Here is a 20839-nt window from a genome sequence, read left to right on the forward strand (position 1 = left end):
GTGTGCTTATTGCTAGTTTTAAAATAGCAATTCGTTGCACAAAAAAACTAAGTCCCGCAAGACTGAGAGAAGGATCCTCTTAAGCAATATTTAGATTATTTTTGGTTTTGCCAATTATTGAGCTCAATTTTATTGCTGCCGTCTATTGCTTAGATGCCAGGAAGAGATACATATGGGATAAACTCAGCTGAATTTGGAAAAGTTCTTCGAGTAGGTACATTCAGGAGCCACACCCAGAGGTATAGAATAAATCTGCGCCCTTTTATAAGTGTAAGTGATATTATTCCGATTCTCAGATATCTCCAAAACATAGGTTAATTTTCAAGTCCTTAACTTTCACATCTGGAGTTGATTTGCGCACAGGATTTGCTCAATGCGTATGGCGCGAAAGGTTAAGGTAGAGGTGGACACCGCCGACACCGAAAACTGCTATACGCCACGGCGCCGAGTCTGTCAATGAAAGGTCGTTAATCTCCAAGAATATCCTCGAGTGAAAGAAAGTCTTATATCAAAGGCCGGTGAAATTGGAAAGTACGCCTTTGATCATCAAGAAAGCATCGCAATCAGTTGGTCTTTCGAAAAAAAATAACGAATACGAGTCGTTTCAAACGGTGATCACTAAACTTTAATGCGCGTGAATTTGTAAAATTTTACTGTAAATAAATTACGTTAGCTTGCAGTTTGGTTTTTTATAATTTTTCCTATATCTTAAATGTGTATTTTGAGTTTTTCGTATAGTAAACATGTTTTTGTACAAGCTCTTTAAAAAAAAAGAACAGTCGATTATTTCGATTAATCGATTTTTCGGTTCAAATTTCGATTTTTGTTGAAAATTGGAGCTTTTAATTTCAAAAAATCGATAACTCGAAAAATCGATTTTGAACTAAATTTTCCCGTCACTAAGTTTATCGTTACAAGTCGCACGCCGCCCGGATATACATCTGCAAAAGAACATACGCCCGGACGCTATCAATTTTTTCATTCGGCGCACACGTCTCGGTTAAGTTTACGATTCTCATCGGGACGCTTGATGCAAGATGCGGCGGACCTCTCGTGAGTCACGAAGATTCACGTCCCGTCTCAGGGAGCAGCGGATGCTGTTTTCATTTGAATTTTCAAACCTGTTTCGATGTGGACCTCAAAATTCTTCGAACGCCGGTTGGATTCCAAGCAGTAGAATGTGATTAATGGGAGTCGAACCGATGACATATGCATAGCTGCAGAGCCGAGCCTCTTTTCTAAGAATCTTGCCCTGAACTTGACTCTTCTCTCCTTCTCTAGCCTCTTACCACACATTTCATTCGATGACTGAGTAAGGGGTTCATATTTTTTGCCCGTGACCGTTAAAGTATTGCTTAATCCGTTGCGGTCTAACGTCGAGGTTGGCTCGACAGGCTTATTGCTAGCATCAGGTCCAACGTGGAGTTGAATTTTACATCACAAGGCGCTCCGATATACTAGGGCAGCAATCTTTCAAGAAAATGAAAAGAAAAAAATCTTTTTCAAGGAATAAACTCATTGATTGAACATGCACAATATAAAAAATGGTAGAATTTTCCTTTAAACAATAACACAAGATCATTGAAAATGTCAGCAATCAATCTTGTCAATTATTTCTTTATTCCTAAAAATTAATTCGGACCATACTACTTGAATTATTAAAAATTGGACCCCAGAGGATTAAAACGTTTTTGGATTTTATTAAGGATCGTGATTCAATTCATGAACATTCCTAAGTGTCGTAAATGGCGCAATTGCCAATTGTTGCCGATGCTACGCTCTGCATTGAGACATCTTGCCGAACGCTGAATTTCCTCACCAAATTCTGCTTTTAATTTCTTCTGCACCACAGCCATTCTTGGTAACTATACTTCCATGGTACTTGAATAAATTTGTTTTTATTTTTCTTCGTACAGCCATATATTTAAAGGGTCCTTCTGTCTTTGCTATCCTCATTACATTAGTTCTGCGCTTGGTGCGATATGGTGGAACAGCATGCTGAATAAAATCATGTAACTTATTGTACTGCCCACTGGTTTATTAATAGTATCAACGCGTCAGAGAGGCCCTGAGGGTTTTTTTTCTGCCCCATCCTTCTCTGGGCCTGTTATATAATAGAGTTGCAGCTGTAGGCGGTACTCATTTCTTATTTCTATTTGACCTGATGATGACGCTAACTGTCGAAACTCGTTGTTTTTATTATTAAAACAGTGGAAAGTACAGTAAAATTTATCATCTTATTCTCATTATCAGTCTTATTTATGTTTATCCTCATTCCGTTATCTTAACTCTTCTTTAAAATTCTTTCCGCCCAAGTATATCCAACCCATATATCCCACTGCCATGACCTCTTCTTCCTCACCAGAGTTCTCCACGATGTCTTTCTCGCCCTACTGTGGAAAAAGCTAAACCTTTTCGTGACGAGGCGAGAGACGGAATTCTCGAATGAAGAATTCATGAAGGTAAACCGCGAGTCGCATCGGGGTTATTCGGCGAGATCTCATTTCTCAAGACACCTGGCTCATCGCACCCCTATCTTTCCCCTTGCCCGTTGAGATACCCTGAAACACCTCCCCCTTTTTCCATTCCCGTCCCCCTCCCTTTTGCACTTATTACCGGCTTGCTCCGGCGGGAAGATGAGAGGAGTATGTCCCCGAAGGCCATTAGTGAGCATTAAAATGATACCCACACCTCCGCCTTCTTGTAATAACCTTACTTAGGATGGCGTACGTTTTGCCTTCTCCCTCCGTCCAAGTCACCACCTGCTTCCCTCTTTCCCCTCCTTCAGATGCGTCATGAAGAAGCATATATTTGCCCTCCTTGATGTTCTTGAAATTCATCCAAGTATTCTACCGATGAAGATGGGGTTTAAAAAAAGTAGATTTTGGGCAGTATTTTGGCTGATTATCCAATGACTATATTTATCAGAAGTTTGAATTGTATATAGGAATTCTACCGATTAAGATAGGTTTGCACGGATCATTTAACCCTTTTACCCAGAGCTGCTTCTGGGAGAAATTCAAGACTTCGCATTTTAAAGTTGTGAAAATTCTCTACTGAGTCATAATTATTGTGGCAGCTACATATTTTACCATTAAACTTTACAGCACAAAAAAACATATAGGCAAAATCTTAGAGCTGAAAATTTATACATTTTTGGTACTACTCAGAAGCAATATAGGGTTATAATGGGTTGAGAAGTAGATTTTTGATAATATCTCTGCTCCTTATCCAATGATTGTATATTTATCAGAAGTCTGAATTGTATATAGGCAGGCATCTGATAATAAGTAAGGGCAGTGATCAAATATCTGGCGTCCTTTATTGCTATTTTTTGTTTTCATGCACTTATTTATTGTGGTATTCTACCGATTAAGGTATGTTTAGATTAGAAGACGCGTCTCTTCTCCCTCCTTGCCGTTCTTGGGGTTATTAGCGATTGAAGTAAATATGCAAATGGAATCGGTGGGCAATTTTTTACGACTAATGGCGATGGATTTTTGTATGTAGTTAGACTTTTGTGGCCTCGGTGGCGGTGGGGATTGTACTCGTTTAGTAAACAAGAGGTCGCGGATTCGAGTCCCATCTGGGTAGGTTGCCCTATGTAGGACGTAGTTGATCGTTCATGCATAAGTATCATTAACATTTTGCGACAGTCATAAGGAAATTCTTGTTGATTTATTCTAAGCATTAGCTGTGGTATATCTTGTATTGTTTACTTTTCCTAAGTATTTTCATTGAAGATTGGGAACTAGGATTTTTGTCTCGTATAGCTGAGTCGTTCAAGCTCGGCTAATAAATCAAATAACGTAGAATGTACCTACTTTATCTAATCTAAAAATGGCAGTTAGTGTAATCTTCTGCTTTACTCAATAGTATACGATTAAATTTATTTTGTTTATAAGCAAAAGATAAATATTTATATGCCTCATCCATCGAAACTCAACCTGGTTGAATAGGAATTGATATTAAATTTCACTCACATAGATAATTTGGAAATTGCAGATGGTGGCTGCGATCATATCCATGAATTTGTACTGTGTTTCAAGTTAATTTACCATTGGTGGTTTCAGAGGACAATGAGAGAAATGCGAGCTTAAAAAATGATTCTCTGATAATATAAAGCGAAAATGAAAATTTATAGAAAAAAATACAAACTTCATTTAATTGTTTTGATGAAAGAAACAGTCTCTCTGTTAATTGTGAATATTTTTAGATTGAAAAAATTTAAATCATGCACAAACGACATTACATAGCTTATGGACCACCAGAGCAACCAGTTGGGGCCCTAAGGGTACAACAAATTTGATGGCACATAAACCTTCCCCTACATGCATTTGCTATATTTTATGTCAATCTGTGTGGAATTCCATTTATCTAGGATAAGTCAACATCCTATTTCATATCCCTTTTTAATAAGGCACATGTATTCATCTGGAGATTCTACAATGCGGCGGAGCCGTAAAACGTACTTCGTGGGGCCAGTTATATAGTTATCATAAAATGTATATCATTTTCTGCAGTAAAATAGAAAATATATTCCGTCAGGTAAAACCTATGGATATATTATTGAAGGTAAAAACATTCGTAAAATATATTTCAGTTAAGTTATCCAATTTTTACTTTTATAATTGTTTCCTTTTAACTAGTAATCATAATTATTATGTATGAATTAATAGCATCAAACTAAGTTTGTTCCATCGTATGTTTTGGCAAAGCTTGACCAGCACTTTTACCTTAATTTTTACATTTTTAAATTTTGTTTGAAAGGGTAATTATTTCAGAAACTTATCCTTAAACTTAAAATCGTTAAATTTATAAAATATTAGGTTTAATTTTAATAACTTGATTTTTCTTAGTTTTCCCATCGGCGCCCCCACATTTTTGAAATTCCCCGATTGGCATTTGTTCCCTTATCCTATTCCCAGCGTCCCCTAAACGCATTCCTTACCCCTTCCAAAGTTCCCCTTCCGCGAGAAAAGATCCCTTTTGACTGCACTTTAGCTCCCTTTCCCCTCAGCCATCTTCCGCCATCGCATTTTCTAGCCGTATTTTTTCCTTATCTTCTCTCCGCATCTTACCCCCAAGCGAACCCTTTCCTTATTTCCGCTTCTCCCCAGTCCCTTCTTTCAACGCCTCTCACCAACAACTCCTCATTTAATACAGTTTCTCTCTCTCTCGCTCGATTTCCATTAGGCCTGTACAATTATTTACATCAACTATAGCCCCACGTAGCAGTTTAAATTATGTATTAGAGAGAGAGAGAGAAAGGAATGCAAAGAAGTATATCGCTATGCTTTCATATTATATCATTTATTGTGTGAGGTGGCTGTGTCGATCATGTTGGACATCATACGCTGCATCACGATAGAATGACTCGTTTCCAAAAGGTTACAAATGAACCGAGTGAAAAGAAAGGAGCTGATCACAATAGATATACTATTATATATTTGTATGCAATCAAAAAGACTAAGCGTTATGAAGTGCAATAATTTCCATATTGAAAGAAGTACTTGCAATTTTCCACGATAATAAACTTTTATTTCGATCTATGTTTCAATGTTAGAATCTTGTAGCAACAAAATGGTGCCAAGTTAATTTGCTCTTACTTTAAGCGTATAACGAATCTTTTTCCCTCTATTGAAATGAATCATTTGATATGCCAATGGTACCGTATCACCATTTTGTACCTTGAAGATGATGTAGTAACGTCGAAACCTAGATCGGAATAAAAGTTTATAATTGTAGAAAATTGCTATTATTTCTTGTAAAATATTATATATTTTATTGCCGTGCGTTATATTTGTTAAAATATACTCCATTCCAGAAGAAATGTGCTACTGATTTTTAAGACTTAAGCCTAGATTGAAGGATATGAAATGGTCTTTTGCATCAATTTTATTCTTTTTTTAAGCTTGAACCCGTTAGACGCGTGGCAGGGAAATGTGAAGATTTTAAGACCATTACCCTATCAACTCAAGCGTCCAAGGTTTTACGAAAAATTATTTAGGTACTGGAGAAAAGAACGGAAAGCAGAAGTATTCCTGAACGAGGACAAATTCGGATTTAGCAAAAATAATGGCCTAGGGGAACCCATATTGGCTCTTCGGCAGCGCGTAGAGAAGAGAGTGGAGAAGAATAAACCCAAAATCATCAAGTTTATGGACTTAAAAAAGTCTTTTGATAACCTGTGACGTCACGGCAAAATTAGCAGTGCCAGAACGAACATTCCTTAACTTTGTTTTGTAGAAGTGTGTGTGTTTTAGTTATTGTTTACATTTTATTAAAATATTTTTAGTTTTGGCTACGAATGTATATAGGGGAACCCGGGGCGGAACAGGGTAAGCAATTTTTTAAAGTGCGAAAAAAGGTGCTGCGCATGCGGCATTAACTATACCTAGTCCAGATTGGTGTTGCTTATAAGTTAAGCGACACCAATCTGGACTATTTATAGTCATTGCCGCTTTTTTTCGAACTTAAAAATCGCTTACTCCGTTCCTCCCCGGGCTCCTCTATTAGAAATGTTTGGAATCAAAATTGATAGAAGTGTTATTTGAGTATTATGTCTTTTGTTAACCAGTGCTGACACGGCGTTCCAGCGCGTTCCGGCACTATGATTACACTGTTAATAGCGTAGATTGGAACTTAGTGCTCACATTTCTGAAATAATTTGGAGTGTTTTATTAAGGCCGGAGAATAAAACACAATTTATGTATGAACCAAGTAGCTGTGATTGAATCTGGATCCGGATGCGAGGAGGAAAGAATAAGGAAAGGAGTGAGACAAGGGTGTGCACTGTCTCTTGTAATCTTCAATGCGTTCATTGGTGTAATAGAAAGCTTCGCAAACCTGTTCGTGTGCGGGCGAGTGTCCTACGTGTAATTTTTTTCCTCTGAGCAAATCTGCGAGAGCGTGAGTGTACATTTCTTAATTGTATTTTTTGCCTTATTGCGTGGTTGAGACCTAAGTGAAAATTGTTCCCTTGGAAAATCTGCTAGGTGAGTGAGTGGGCTGGAGTGAGTGATTTTATCGTTCCAAGGGGGCTCCATTAAATGAGGCTCAAGAACATGGTGGTTAAGCGTTGTATCTGTTTCCGTTTCGTGCGCAATTTATTTGGCGGCGCCGCTAGGCAGCTGTATCTTGTTCAGTGTGACTTTCGCCATTAACGGTGGTGGAAGTGGTCTTTTTTAGTTGACTATCGTCTCGCCTGCATTAAATGTGTGATTTACGTGATTTATTGGCTCAGTTACGTATTTCCGCCGTGTATTTCATCGTAAAAAGTGAGTATCAATGACAGGTAGCGCCGTGAGTGGCGATTTTGAAATCTGATTTTAATGCGCGTTATGTGACAACAATTCTAAGCATTGGGCTCGAGAATCCTCTGATGTAATATTCGTGTAATGTTCTTCCAGTTTACATTGTTGTATTTCTCACCACTGACATCTTATAACTTCACAAACCCAGGGGCGGTCTGGCCAGGTCGGCTGGTCGGTGATCGCCGAGGGCCCCGAACTTATGAGGCCCCCATAACGATCGCGTCCATCGTGAAGCGGAGATGAAAGGCGACATAAAGAACATTCAGATTATTTGAACCAATGCTTTTTATTGCAATTATAAAATTCTATATGCTTTATTTACAACATACTCAGTGTAAAAATATCAAATAAAAATTAATAAAAATAAAGGAGTCAGAAGAATAAAGATAACCTGATTATTTTTTGAAAGGGTTGTTCGAAAAGCTTATTTTAGAGTTTTTTTCAGATTTGTAATACATAATTATATAATCTGCGAAAATCTGACTTTTTATACAATATTTTCTGACGAAATGTTTATTATAATTCATTTTAATCGAGTTTTTAAGAGCCAGGATAGCGTCAAAGTCCGGGCATGCAGTTTCCTAAAATTTTCCCGGGGAAGGGCCCCCTCGTGAGCCCGAGCAAAGGGACCCCAGACCGCCCCTGTGCAAACCCCCCTTTTCTCCCAGCAAGAGTACGGCCGTGTAGAATTTAATTCTTTCAACTGTTATACGGCCGTAGAGCGTTCATTCTCATTTAAAACCAATCTTAGTCGATATCTGTTGATGGTGATGCAAATTATGTTTCAAAGAGTACAGTATGGATATAAATACGACTGGTAAGGATCTAAATACAGTACTTGTGAGGTGATTTCTTGAAGATCTATAATAATAGTGTTTAATTGTCCCCTTAATGACAAATTTTCTTTTCCAGCGCTTATTTAACTTGAAAACTGGTAAGTCATTTGCACTATTCGTATATTACCGAAGAAAAATATAAAACTAAATTTTAAAGTAGATGTAATAAACATCTTGAAATTTTGACAGAACCCATGATGTATTTAAGTTTTTCGAATTTAACAGAACTTCCATGTTGGCTGAAAAGGGTAAATTTTGGACACCTTATGCTTCGCCATTTTCATGATGGGATTCCCTCAGTGTTATTAAAGTAGATTGAGATAAATTGTAATTTGCAGTTTCTTAATCCTTGCATATCTTTCTTCACAGGTAAGGAAATTGGGATTCCTCTGGAAATACAATTAGATATTCGGTGAGTACTTGTACTTATTTTTACGTCTTTTCGAGTTTGATGAAGATTTTTATGTGGAGTGTAGCTTTTACGGTTCGAAAACATGGATACTTAGGAAGGAGGACGAAAGAAGACTGAAGGCGTTCGAGATGTGGGTGTGGAGAAGAATGGAGAAAATAAAGTGGACGGAAAGGAGCAGAAACGATGAAGTGCTGGACATGGTGGGTGAGGAGGGGCAGCTTCTAGATGAGATACGAAGGAGACAGAAGGTATGAGTGGAGCGAATATTTAGCGGGGAGGGGATGTTAAAAACAGTGTTAGAGGGCAGAGTGTTGGATCAACGAAGGAGAGGAAGAGAATGAATAGGGTAATTCTCCGTTAAAACTTTCGCGGGCGCCCGTCATTATGATTAAAAACTTTTGGGCTATGTCGCCGCGTCAATTCTTGGGTGGCCCCAACGTTTCCCGACAGATGCTGGTCGCTTTTTCGAGGGATTATGAAAAGTTGGGAATTTAAAATCTTTTATATAGGTATCTGTGTCAGGTGGTGGGGGGAGGGGAGCGGGAGGTTGGAGGAGTGGGTTGCTGCTGTCTCACTACGGGTTGCCAAGTACGGCTAATCTTAATGCCGGTGTCTCTGGGTTTTTAGGTAGTTTGAAAGGGAGAAGTCCTAATGATGAACTGAAGAGGGAAGTCCACGTAGGGTGGGGAGGCTGCCAGAATACTTATAAATGAACTACTTGTCCAACCAACCTTAATCGGTATAAACTTTCAATAATAACTTTCAATAACTTAAACTTTTAATAATAACATGGGGCTAAAAATATATGTAGTGATGACGAAACTCCATAATATTCCATGGTGTTTCATCAGTGGATAACGTGAAGATTAGAGAAATTTCTAAGAGTCCTCTTTCATAAAATAATCGTAGGAGCAGCTCCGTAGTTTTAAATTGTCAACAAAAACAATAGCATCCATCATAGCCGTATCTCTTTAGACTCTTAGATTCGTCGTAAAAAAAACTTGCATTCTGATAAAAAGGAGGCTGGCGAGTCAGCACCTTGACGGTTGCCATTTATCGAGCCCTGTCATTTTGCTAAATGATCTTCCTCTGGGTCCTCTTTATCTTGTTTCTTCGCGCGGAGAAAAGTGTATCAATCTTAGTCCGACACTGTCGTTGAAAGCCTGGCTTAGGCTGCCAAGGGACTGAATAAACAAGGTTTGGGGAAAAACGGAAATCCTCGCGACCCTCTTTTTTTGCTGAAAAACGTGGTTTATTCACCTTCACCACCGTTTTTTCACTGTCATATCGCTGTGAAAATAATCTAAGCATGTTTCTTTCTCGTTCAAGAATAAATTAAAATATAATTTAGCTCCAACTTATCTCCTTTTTATTCCTGCTGGGAGATCTTAGGGTCTTCTCAGTTATTCAGATAATATTGCAGTCGTTGAAACTGGAATCAAGCGTCATTTTATTACTCTACCGAGTAAAAAGAAACATTCTTTAGGCTCTAAGTTGACGTAAATACATATTTATATTACCATTAGTTACCTGCTAGTATTTGTGCTGGAACTCTGTGTTTGAAAGAACGGTAAAATTTTTACATAATCTCATATAAGTATGTTATACAATTTAGCACAAATTATTCTCGATATGTTCATCCTATTTTGTGGAATTACTGCAATAGTTTAGCGTATATCTTCCAGGCATACGTCGTGTCAGTTGACTTCTCGTTACAACAGTTTCCCCCACTGTCCTGGAGGCGTCCTCTGGTCCAGTCGTGTGTACCCCCTCCCCATGGGGGCGATCAAAATCGTAATGCAATAATGTCATACTTGCTAAAAAAATATAATTATCAAGGAAAATAATTTAATTAAACTTTAGTTGTCCCGATTTCCGTGGCATAACGCTTTTTTTACCACCACTCATATCTCTTCGTTATCACTTAGGAAAAAACATACCATGGTTAAAGTTGTATTCTACTCGCGAAAGGAATTTTTCACTTGAAGTTTTTACGTCCATATTGACAGTGGCGTACGTAACTATGGGGGGTATGAGGAGATATCCCCCCCGCCCAAAGTTTCAAGGAAATTAAAAAATATTTAAACATTTGTCTAGTTTTGACTAATAATAATAGCTGCATCTGCTTAAAGTGAAATTTTTTACCGTCAAAATGATGTAAAATGTATTTACCAAAGTCCTTTGTATTTAAAATGATGTCAAATGTAATTCCCATAGTGGTATCTCACCCAAGGAATCAATTTCGTTTATGATTCAGTCAACCTGAATCTAGGACTTTTCTCCTGCATTTTTAATTATTTATTAATTAATTATTTTTGGTATCTCACCTGAAATACACGTTTTGTTTATGATTCTGTACAGCTAAGCCAACGACTTCTGTCTTGCATTTTAAATTAGTTCTGCTAGAATATTATCAATCACAAAGGACCTTTCTAATTAATATTTTAGCCATAGTTAATTCTAGGAGTTGAAGAAATGAATACTTTACTGTTTCCGCATGATTTCTTAATATTTACGGCCATGGTTTCATCAAAGAGTAACATTTAAAAGGTGATAAAACGAATTCATGTACACAGGAATGGAACTATGGTCGGAAAGGTAACATCTAAGTTTTAATTCTTTCAACTCCTATAATAAAGGATTTGACAATGAAGACCTTGTGATGTGCGAATATAAATTCCCTATAAATAATTTACCTTATAATATAACTTGGAAATGAATACGTTGATCTATGCACGTGAAAAAGATATTGTTCGGATATTGTACCTACGGGAGCCTATACACATTAACGCTGATGTTATTGAAAGGCCGAGTTCATTCAATTAAAAAGGGCACACATGGTATATCCTGCATGCAGTTTTTCCTCTCAACTTTCAGGAAGCTGCATCCATCCTTTGTTGGACATATTTCATTTTTGGTATCTCATTTGAGATACACATTTTGTTTATGACTCTGTACAGCTGAGTCAAGGTCATCATTTGTATTTAATTTGTTCCTCTGAAATATCCTCAATTACAGATGCCCTTTCTAATTAATATTTTAGCCATTAGCTGAATGAAGGACTTATTTCTTGCGTTTTAAATTGTTCTTCTACAGGACTTTCAATTAAATATTGCCCTCAGTTATATATATTTTAGCGATAGTTAAGCCTATGAGTTGAAGAAATTTAAAAAAAATCTGTTTCTATATGATTCTTTAATCTTACCGTCCATGGTTTCGTTACAGAGTAACATTTTAAGGTGAAACATCTCTGTATTGTGCAAATGAACCTTTTTTCGACCCACCCCCTAAACGTATCAGTGCTATTACCTCTTTAACTAGCGGTTAAACACCTAGACATGTCACTCTGTAATTAAACCATAGCCATAAATAATAAAACACCATGTGGTAACAGCGGTGTTTTAATCCCTTTAAATTCTGCCGCCCGTTACTTTATCCTTTAGTATAGAGTCATGGGCGTACCCATCGGTGGGCAGAGTGGGCAACTGACTCCTCTAGAAGCCAAAATAAATTTAGTTCAAAACAAAAGGTATGAACAAATTTTCCTTTTGAAGAAAAATGATATTAGTATAAGACACGAAACTAAAATAAAAATCATTATTTTTTAAGCAAATAGTTATAAAAACTAATAAATTGCTATCATAATTTCCTTAAACTTTTCGTTTTATTAACCTTTTCTATGCACAAAAGTTACAACTTGAACGACCACAGCTAGTTTTGCCCCCCCCCCCCCCAGTTTTGATTCTGGGTACGTTCATGCATAAAGTAAGTATATACTTTATACTCTATGCTTATAGCTAATCCTATCCGCGGTTTTCCTTTCGAATTTTTGGGAGGCTGAATTCGTTCCTTGGTGGAGATTTCTCATTTTTTTCCTCCCCTCACCTCATCACTCTCCTCCCCCTTTCGATCCTACCACCCAGTAGCTTCTTCTTGCTCCGGGAACCCTTTGTTACCCTCACCCTTTTTCCTTCCGCTACCGATCCCAATGCTATCGGATCCTTCCCGCCAATTTTTTTATCTCCCTAATCCGCTACATTTAACCCGTCTTTCTTGCGACGGACGTCCGAGAGCAGTGATTTGGCTCAATTTCTCTCTTCTCTTCCTCCGGCTGCAGCCCTATAGCTTACCCCTCCTAAAGGTGGAAGAAATATTGGCGACGGAGAAAGGATGGAACCTTGATAGGAAAAACTTGGTGGGCGTCATAGAATCGGATATCGAGAAAGGACATTAATTTTTAGAGGCAGGAATGGGTGTCAAAAGCCAAGACAAAAAAATGGAGAGGTTGAATCTGGGACAGAATATTCGAAGTTTTAATGGATTTTGCATGGCCAGCTTTATTCATTACTACTTCCAGGTAAAAATTTATAAAAACGTTCAGAGAAGCTAATATAAAAGTCAAGTCGAGAAGTTAGGTTTCATATAGGACATTCCTTGTTTTTAGGGGCTTCGCATGTCCAACATTTTCAGTACAAATTCCAGGTAGGTACTTATCTATAAATCCATTCAGGGAAGCTGATTTAAAGGTCTAAAAGTGAAATTTCTTCCCCATTGGTTGATAGTTAAAAAATTGGTTGATAGATAGTTAAAAAATTGAACATGTAGACTTCCCGTTTTACCGTGAACGTTTTAGCTGTGGAAAACGTATGTGGAAATAAAAAAATACATGATACATATGAGTAGCTTTCACCATTCATATATTTATATCCCACTCTATACTTCATCTGTATATTTCTTTCTATAGACCCTATTTATTCCACCTATGTTATCGTTTGGGGAATCTAATTCAAAGTTCAAGTCGCAAATTTTCTTCCCCATTTGTTGACGAAAGTTAAAAGAGAACATGTAGACTTCCAGTTTTACCGTGAACGTTTTTTCTGCAGAAAATATACGTATAAATAAAAAAAATACAATGACTAACATCAGAAGGTTATACAAACGGCTTAACATTACACTTTTCCGCAATCATGCCCATTCGCATGCTTTCCGTAAATACAGGAAGGAGAAAAATTGTCACGAAATTTTTACCCAGGATAGCTAATCCTAGCAGGAACCAAAATTAGAAGTTATGTTTAGGTCGAAAACCTAACATTTTTTAACTACGGAAACTTAGAACCAATTGCTCCGATTGGCCGCGAGTTTATTTACTTATTTCACCACCAAAAGCGGCACAAAGGCTTTTACAATATCTTTTTGCGTAAATGAATAATAGCTGAAAGAAAATAAAATAAAAAATGAAAAACTAACAGAAAGAAACATTTCCGACATAAAAAGGGGCATTATGGATTAGACAGCGGTGAATTGTTCAGGTGGCATTTTTGGGAGGATTTGTAAATTGTGGCAGAGGAAAAGAGGTCCAGGGAAGGGATTTTTGAAGCCATGGAGTTGAATAAGGACGGGATTCGGTTGAGAAACGTTGAGGGATTGAAAGACGGAATCGCGGTATGTGAAGCAGAGAGTTATTAAGTTATCACGTTTGCCCTGTTGCTGAAGTCGAGAGTAGTCAATCATCAGTGATTATGATTTTTACTGGAATTGCCTATCCAGAGTTAAAATTTCGTGATACAGTTGTTCACCACCCTGAATCTGTGACGCGGATCATCTGCAATATTTTCAGCCACTTTGGACCTCTTCATTCACAAAAAAAATCGGATCATACCGGTCGGTGCCCACCCTCTTAGCTTTCAATTTCGATTCTCAAAGAATAAAGTGAGATTATGGTACTTAAACCGCTAGCTTTTACGTAGTAATGTCCCGCTCTAATTAAAGGCTTGTGCAGTCTCATATTTTAGACTAAACCACTGTATTGGTTGAATTGTAGCTGTTGGCTCTTTAGCCCTGGTGTTGAATAAGGCCCCCGAGTACCGCACGTCATCTTCTACTTAAGTAATTCCGTTGTAACGGAAATTGATAGACTTTCCCGTTTAGGGAGTTTTGAGTGAGAAATAAAGTATTTGTCACTCTATGGATTCGAAGATTTTCGAGGCGTTCATCAGATGATTTCTGCACGATTTTAATTTCTCCTGGTGAATACTATTGATGAATTCTTCTCGGGTTCTCAGCCACGTTCCTTCTGTGTCAAATTGGACTTTCCAAAAGTAACACGGCCTTGAAGATGGGAGACAAGGCGTCTCTCGAAACGTCGGCTTACGCGACAGAATTAACCTGGATGAGAAGCCGAGAAGAATTCATCAAGATGCTTTCTACATTTTCTTCGGGTTCTCACCGTATCCTTAGCTGTCAAACTGTTGTCAAGTGTGCAGAAAATTCAGAAATTATTCGTCACTCTCATAAAAATTTCAAAATACACTATTCCAACTATTTCTCATCGTCTGAGGACCAAATAAAATCAACTTTACACTCTATAATTACTGTAAATAGTAATTGAATGAGAGTATTATTCTACAGGTCCTTTTGGTGGGAAGATAATTAATTCGTTCGCTCAGACCTTACGTCGCAATTCATTAACATAATTATGTAAGTGGAAGGGAAAGAATATGTGCGACGAGAAAAAAATTCTTCTTCAGTCAGCCATTCCCTTTTGTAATAAAATGAAGATACGTGTAGAGTGGCCCCTCACTTTTTAAGAGTTGGTGACGTCATTGCAGTTTTGGGTTATTACCTTCTCTTTTAAAGAGTCTCTCCACAAGAGAAGAAATTGCTCGTAGCAGTGTAAACAACAACGGACCACGCGAGACCGAGAAGTGACTGCGACGCGGTTACCTGTTCGGAAGTTGTGCGTGACGTCATCAAATTGTCTCGGGTGATGCTGCATCTTTTTGCCTGCGCAAATGTTAATGTTCCTCAGTAAGTCTACCAGATATATTAATCTTCTCTCCATTATTGGCCCGAAGAAAATAGATTCGATGCTCTCGATGTCTTGTGTTCAATCTTGGCAATTCAAACTTGGCGACGCTGCTAAATTACTCACGAAGCGTATATCACGATGGTCTGAAAGCGACTAAATTTTCCGGAGGCTAGGTTCCATCTATCGCATTTTGGCTGGTTTTCAGTAAGCCACGTGCCCTCCACCCTCACCCCAAAAATACTTGGGCCTGCCTCTCAGTCGCAAAGATATTTGAAATGAACAATAGTGGGAATTAAAGAATGGAGTAACGGAGAGATATTGGAATAAATGGAAAAATACAAAAGACTACTGAACCCATGATTTTCATATCACATCATGACCATTAACAATATAACTAACCGTAGATATAAAATTAAGATTTTGAATAAAGACGCAGGGAAAATGACAAAAAGAATGTTACTAAATAAGTATAAGCAAAAAAATTGAATTACGATTCTATGCTAAAACTTAAAAGTTTCAAATTGCATTAGCAAATCGCTTCACTAGTGATATACTACTGGATAACGGGCAATAAAAGAATTATTTTCAACTAGAGAGAAATCTTTTTTGCGCGCGCAAATGTTAACGCTCCAAGGTAAGTCCACCAGATAAATTAATCGTCTCCTTATTCTCGGTCCGAGAGAAAGAGATTCCATGTTCTCCATCCCTTGTGTTCTATCTGGGTTTGCAAAAAAAAGCCAATTTTTGAACAGGATACCATTAACGGGAACCATGGGGCGTTGCTCTCTCTACTTCTTTCGCTTCTTTTTTTTTGCTTCGCCAATCCCACCAATCCGAGAGAATCAATCGAATCGAGCAATGACTCAATGCACGTGTGGACGAATTTTTTTGTTTGCACCCTTTCTCTCTGCCGGATTCCCACCCCCAAAGGCGAAATTGCTTTCATTGTCTCCCTCTCTGAGAGGCGATTGGGTCACATCAGCGCACATGAGCAATTTTCTCAGATAGTATCACCTGCATTCTCTCTCTCTCTGTATTTTGCCTTCCTACCTTGCCTCCCTACATCACTTTTTCAATGCCCGACTTCGTATGAAGGTCCAAAGATTTTGAGAAATGCCTTTTCATTAAGGGATTGGATGCTAGCCAAGCATTCGGTTTCAATTTATAGCTGAATGAAAGCGTATCTAGTCCTGGAATAACGTTTTTCTGTCTGGACGGAGTCGCGTATCACACATGAAGCTGGTAGTCCCTAGGATGTGACTAAGTACGTTAAGATCGGTGAGAGGAAATTATTAAAATTCCAGTTTGGTTTTGCGTTTCCGTTGACTGAGGAATTCATGTAATAAGAGACTACGAAATTACTTCCGTGTTTAAATACTTAGCTCTGATGAAAAAAGTACATAACGGTGCTACCATATGGGTTTGAGGCTTCGGAGTTGGTAAGGACAAGTTTTCCAGTTCACCTCGCCTAGTTTAGATAAGTATAAGATTCATATACATTTTCAAATTGCCTACATTTGTTGCGGAATCTAAAAGTATTGTAGGAGTCGAGTACAAGAGGTATTCCTCTTCTCTCGTTCCCTTCTCCACTCTGTTTGCTCCCATTCTCTGATCGTTTTCGCCTCGTTTGAATGTGGTTTCTCTCTCTATTTCCATCTTCAGCCTGGGTCTTGGCCCTCGAGAGCATGGGAGAGATTTAATCCTCCGCCTTCATCACCTCAGCGTGCAGCGCCTGGAGGTATTAGGTCCCTGATGCGATTTGATCAAAGCGGTTTGCTAAGCGCGCTTCCGTGCCGGTCTTCCCATCGTTGGGATGGGGGACTTTGGCAGCGATTGGCAGCAGTGGTGACGCCCGTACATCTACCCTTCAACCACTCAAGCTTCAACCGATGAAGTTCTTCGGAGCGTATGGAGTTCAGCCATGAACCTATTGTCTTCTGTCTTCGTTCAAACCGCGCCTAAAGTGAGGTTTGCGGCTGATTACATTCCCCAGAGCAATGGCGATGGTAATTCCTCATCATTACGCGGCAATTGTTGCTTTTATGTAGTAGCATTTACGTTCAGGTTTTAAGGAATAAGTCTTTTCTGGAGTGAAATGGGGGATAATAATAATGCGTCTTTATTGGGCGAGATTGGGACTAGAAAGTCCCATCTTCCATCTAACCCCTCGCAAACATGAAATATATGCAGTTATATCCGTAATGAAGTTGGTCATGAAATTACATGCAGAGAAATTACATAAAGAGACATAGAAGTTCCATCTTCAATCGAAAAATAAAATTTTAAGTTAACAGTGTTACCATTTACCAAGTGTAAAAAGATGTTAGCAAGCGTGGAGAAAACGTAAGGAGATTGACTGTCGTCCTTCGGGTTGACTTGGTGGCTATAGTGTTAGTTTCCCACCCAACGGGCTCGGGTTCAAATCCCGGCAGTGGCAGAGAATTTTTGGAGACTGCCCGATCCCTGCTTGAATGTTGTGTGGAGGACATTTCAAGCGCAACACTCCGACCGTCAGATGGGACGTTAAGCCGTGGTCCCTTTGGCTCCTTTCGTTAAGAGCAGGCTAACGCCGACGCCGGGTTTCTCTCCACCCTTCCATCCACACCCTTCTCTCATGGCGCAAATGACCTCAGCTGTCGGTCGCCTCCCCAAAATACCATACCATACCTGGAATGAAATGACTGGAAGAAAGCGAAATAGTAGGTTAATATGTATCTACGGAATTACGTACTAGTGTACGAACGTACTAACTTTTATATTTTGCCCACAGTGTAGAAATGGTCAAATCAAGTACCTACACGAGACCGAATCTTATTTTCCAAAATCTAACTTTATTTATCTCTTCCAACTTAAATTCAGTGGCATTTACATTCAAGTGTTCAGGAATTAGTCCTAGCTGGAATAAAAGGACTGGAAGATAGTGAAATATTAAGTTACTACCTTCCTAAGTACATACCTTTGACTTGTTAATTTTTAGAATTTGCCCAAAGTATAGAAGCTGTCATTTTAAGTGCCAACTCGGAAGCTATCATTTCACATACAACAAGAACAAATCTTATTTTTCAACATCTATTTTTTTTTAATTTCTCAATACATGCTATCCCTCTCCTTCCCATCGATAATTCTTCATCTCCTCCTTCCATTGTTTCACTTGGCTGAAATCCTTTCCTTCTAAACGGATTTCAACCTTCCTACACTCACGAATTTCTTCTCAATAGTCACTGAATGAAACCTCAACTTTCTTTCCAACAACCTTTCTTCCTTCAACTACCTACAGGTCCTTCGCTACCGTGTTCAAGACAAAGCTGCTGTCAAAAAACACGAGAGTAAAAATATATCTCTCAATAACTCTCTCATGCACTATTAAATAAATCATATCAGAAACTCCACTTTCAAAACAATGTGATGAGAAACTTAAGAGTTTTTGAAAATAGTATGTAGAGAAAAATATAATAATAATAATAATAAGAAACACATAAAGTTGGAAAGCACCAGGGGCAGATAAAATCCAGAATTATTGGTATAAAAAATTCACATCCATCCACAAAAGTCTAGCGTTTGGTCTAAACGAGATCCTTAAAAACCCAGAATCCTCACCAAACTTCCTCACACAAGGAATAACATACCTAAAACCAAAATCCGATAATACAATGGACCCAAATAAATATAGACCAATTACATGTCTACCCACAATCTATAAAATACTATCATCAATTTTGGCAAAAAAGATTTACAAGCATATCGAGACACATGACATCTTGTCGGAGGAACAAAAGGGATGTAGAAAGAAATCACAAGGCTGTAAAGAGCAATTGATAATCGACAGTGTAATTATGAACACTGCGAAAAAGGCCAAGAGAAATCTATTGATAGCATACATAGACTACCAAAAGGCATACGATTCGGTTCCACATTATTGGCTAAAAGAAATCTTAAAAATTTACAAAATAGATATTTCAATTGTGGAGTTTCTAAACACAGTAATGAGCAAGTGGCAAACTCAGTTGGTATTGAATACCTCTCAAGGTCAAATTCAAAGTAGTATTATCCGAATAAAAAAAGGAATATTTCAAGGGGATTCACTGAGCCCATTATGGTTCTGCCTAGCTGTCAACCCATTATCAAATATATTAAATTCAACAAAATATGGATTCAAATTAAAAATTGATAGAAATCAGACACATATGATTAATCATCTTTTCTACATGGATGATCTGAAGATATATGCCCACAATCAGAAGGAGTTAAATTATATGTTGAAATTAACGGAGAGCTTTAGTAATGACATATGTATGAAGTTTGGAATAGATAAATGCAGAAAATTAGAAATTAATAAAGGGAGATACGTTAAAGGGCAAGATATTATTTTAGATAGCGGAAAAATCGAAAACATGGAAGAACATGAAAAATATAAATATCTTGGCATACTGCAGAACACTCAAATCCCACAGAAAGAAATTAAGGAAAAAGTCACAAGAGAATATAAAAATAGGCTTCAACTTATACTTAAAACGCAGTTAAATAGCAGGAATACAACAAAAGCCATAAATACATTTGCTGTTCCAACTTTAACGTATACATTTGGTGTAATTCATTGGACTAATACGGATTTAGAAGACCTAGATAGATTGACAAGGAAAGCGTTAACAGATTACAAATCACATCATCCAAATGCTGCTGTCGAAAGGTTATACATTAAGAGAAAAAATGGTGGTAGAGGTTTAATACGCATTAAGAACCTACATTACAGAATTATAGATAAATTTAGAAATTACTTTTTCCAAAAAGGCGAGACGACTAACCTCTATAAGTCAGTCGTAAAAAATGATGATAAAGCAACACCACTCCAGCTTAATGTCAGAGACAAATCGATAGATGAAGAAAAAATAGAGGAGCTAGAAGACACATGGAGAAGCAAGCAAATACATGGCATTCATCACAAATTTCTTCATCAGGAATGTGTAGACACCTCACTATCAAATGCCTGGTTAAAAAGAGGTGAGCTATATAAGGAAACGGAGGGGACAATGGTAGCCATCCAGGACAGAGTAATTGGTACGAAGAATTATAGGAAATATATAATCAAAGACGGAAGCGTATTAAATGACTTATGTCGCAAATGTAATGCAAAGAGTGAGACGATAGAACACATAATTAGCGAATGTACGAATCTAGTAGGTAATGAATACACCAAAAGACACAATAATGTATGCAAAATTATTTATTTAGAAATAGCGTATGTTACAGGATTAAAAGTGGATCATGAACCATATTACCTTTTCACCCCTGTTACAGTGCTGGAAAATGAAAATTACAAATTATACTGGGACAACACAATTTACACAGACAAACCTGTCCAGCATAACAGACCGGACATAATCTGGATTAAAAAAAAAGAAAAGCAGACCTTTATAATTGAAATAGCAGTTCCGGCTGACCACAACCTTAAGAAGAAATACGAGGAAAA

The 20839-nt window shown here is 37.8% G+C and overlaps 1 protein-coding gene across 1 annotated transcript in view; it reads left to right on the forward strand.

The window, feature by feature from the left end:
• The window catches only part of LOC124164419 (kelch-like protein diablo), a 250312-nt gene that overhangs the window by 47060 nt on the left and 182413 nt on the right, over positions 1-20839 (forward strand). The gene's annotated exons all lie outside the window — the stretch shown is intronic.

This window comes from Ischnura elegans, chromosome 8 (assembly GCF_921293095.1).
Source record: "Ischnura elegans chromosome 8, ioIscEleg1.1, whole genome shotgun sequence".
NCBI lineage: Eukaryota > Metazoa > Arthropoda > Insecta > Odonata > Coenagrionidae > Ischnura > Ischnura elegans.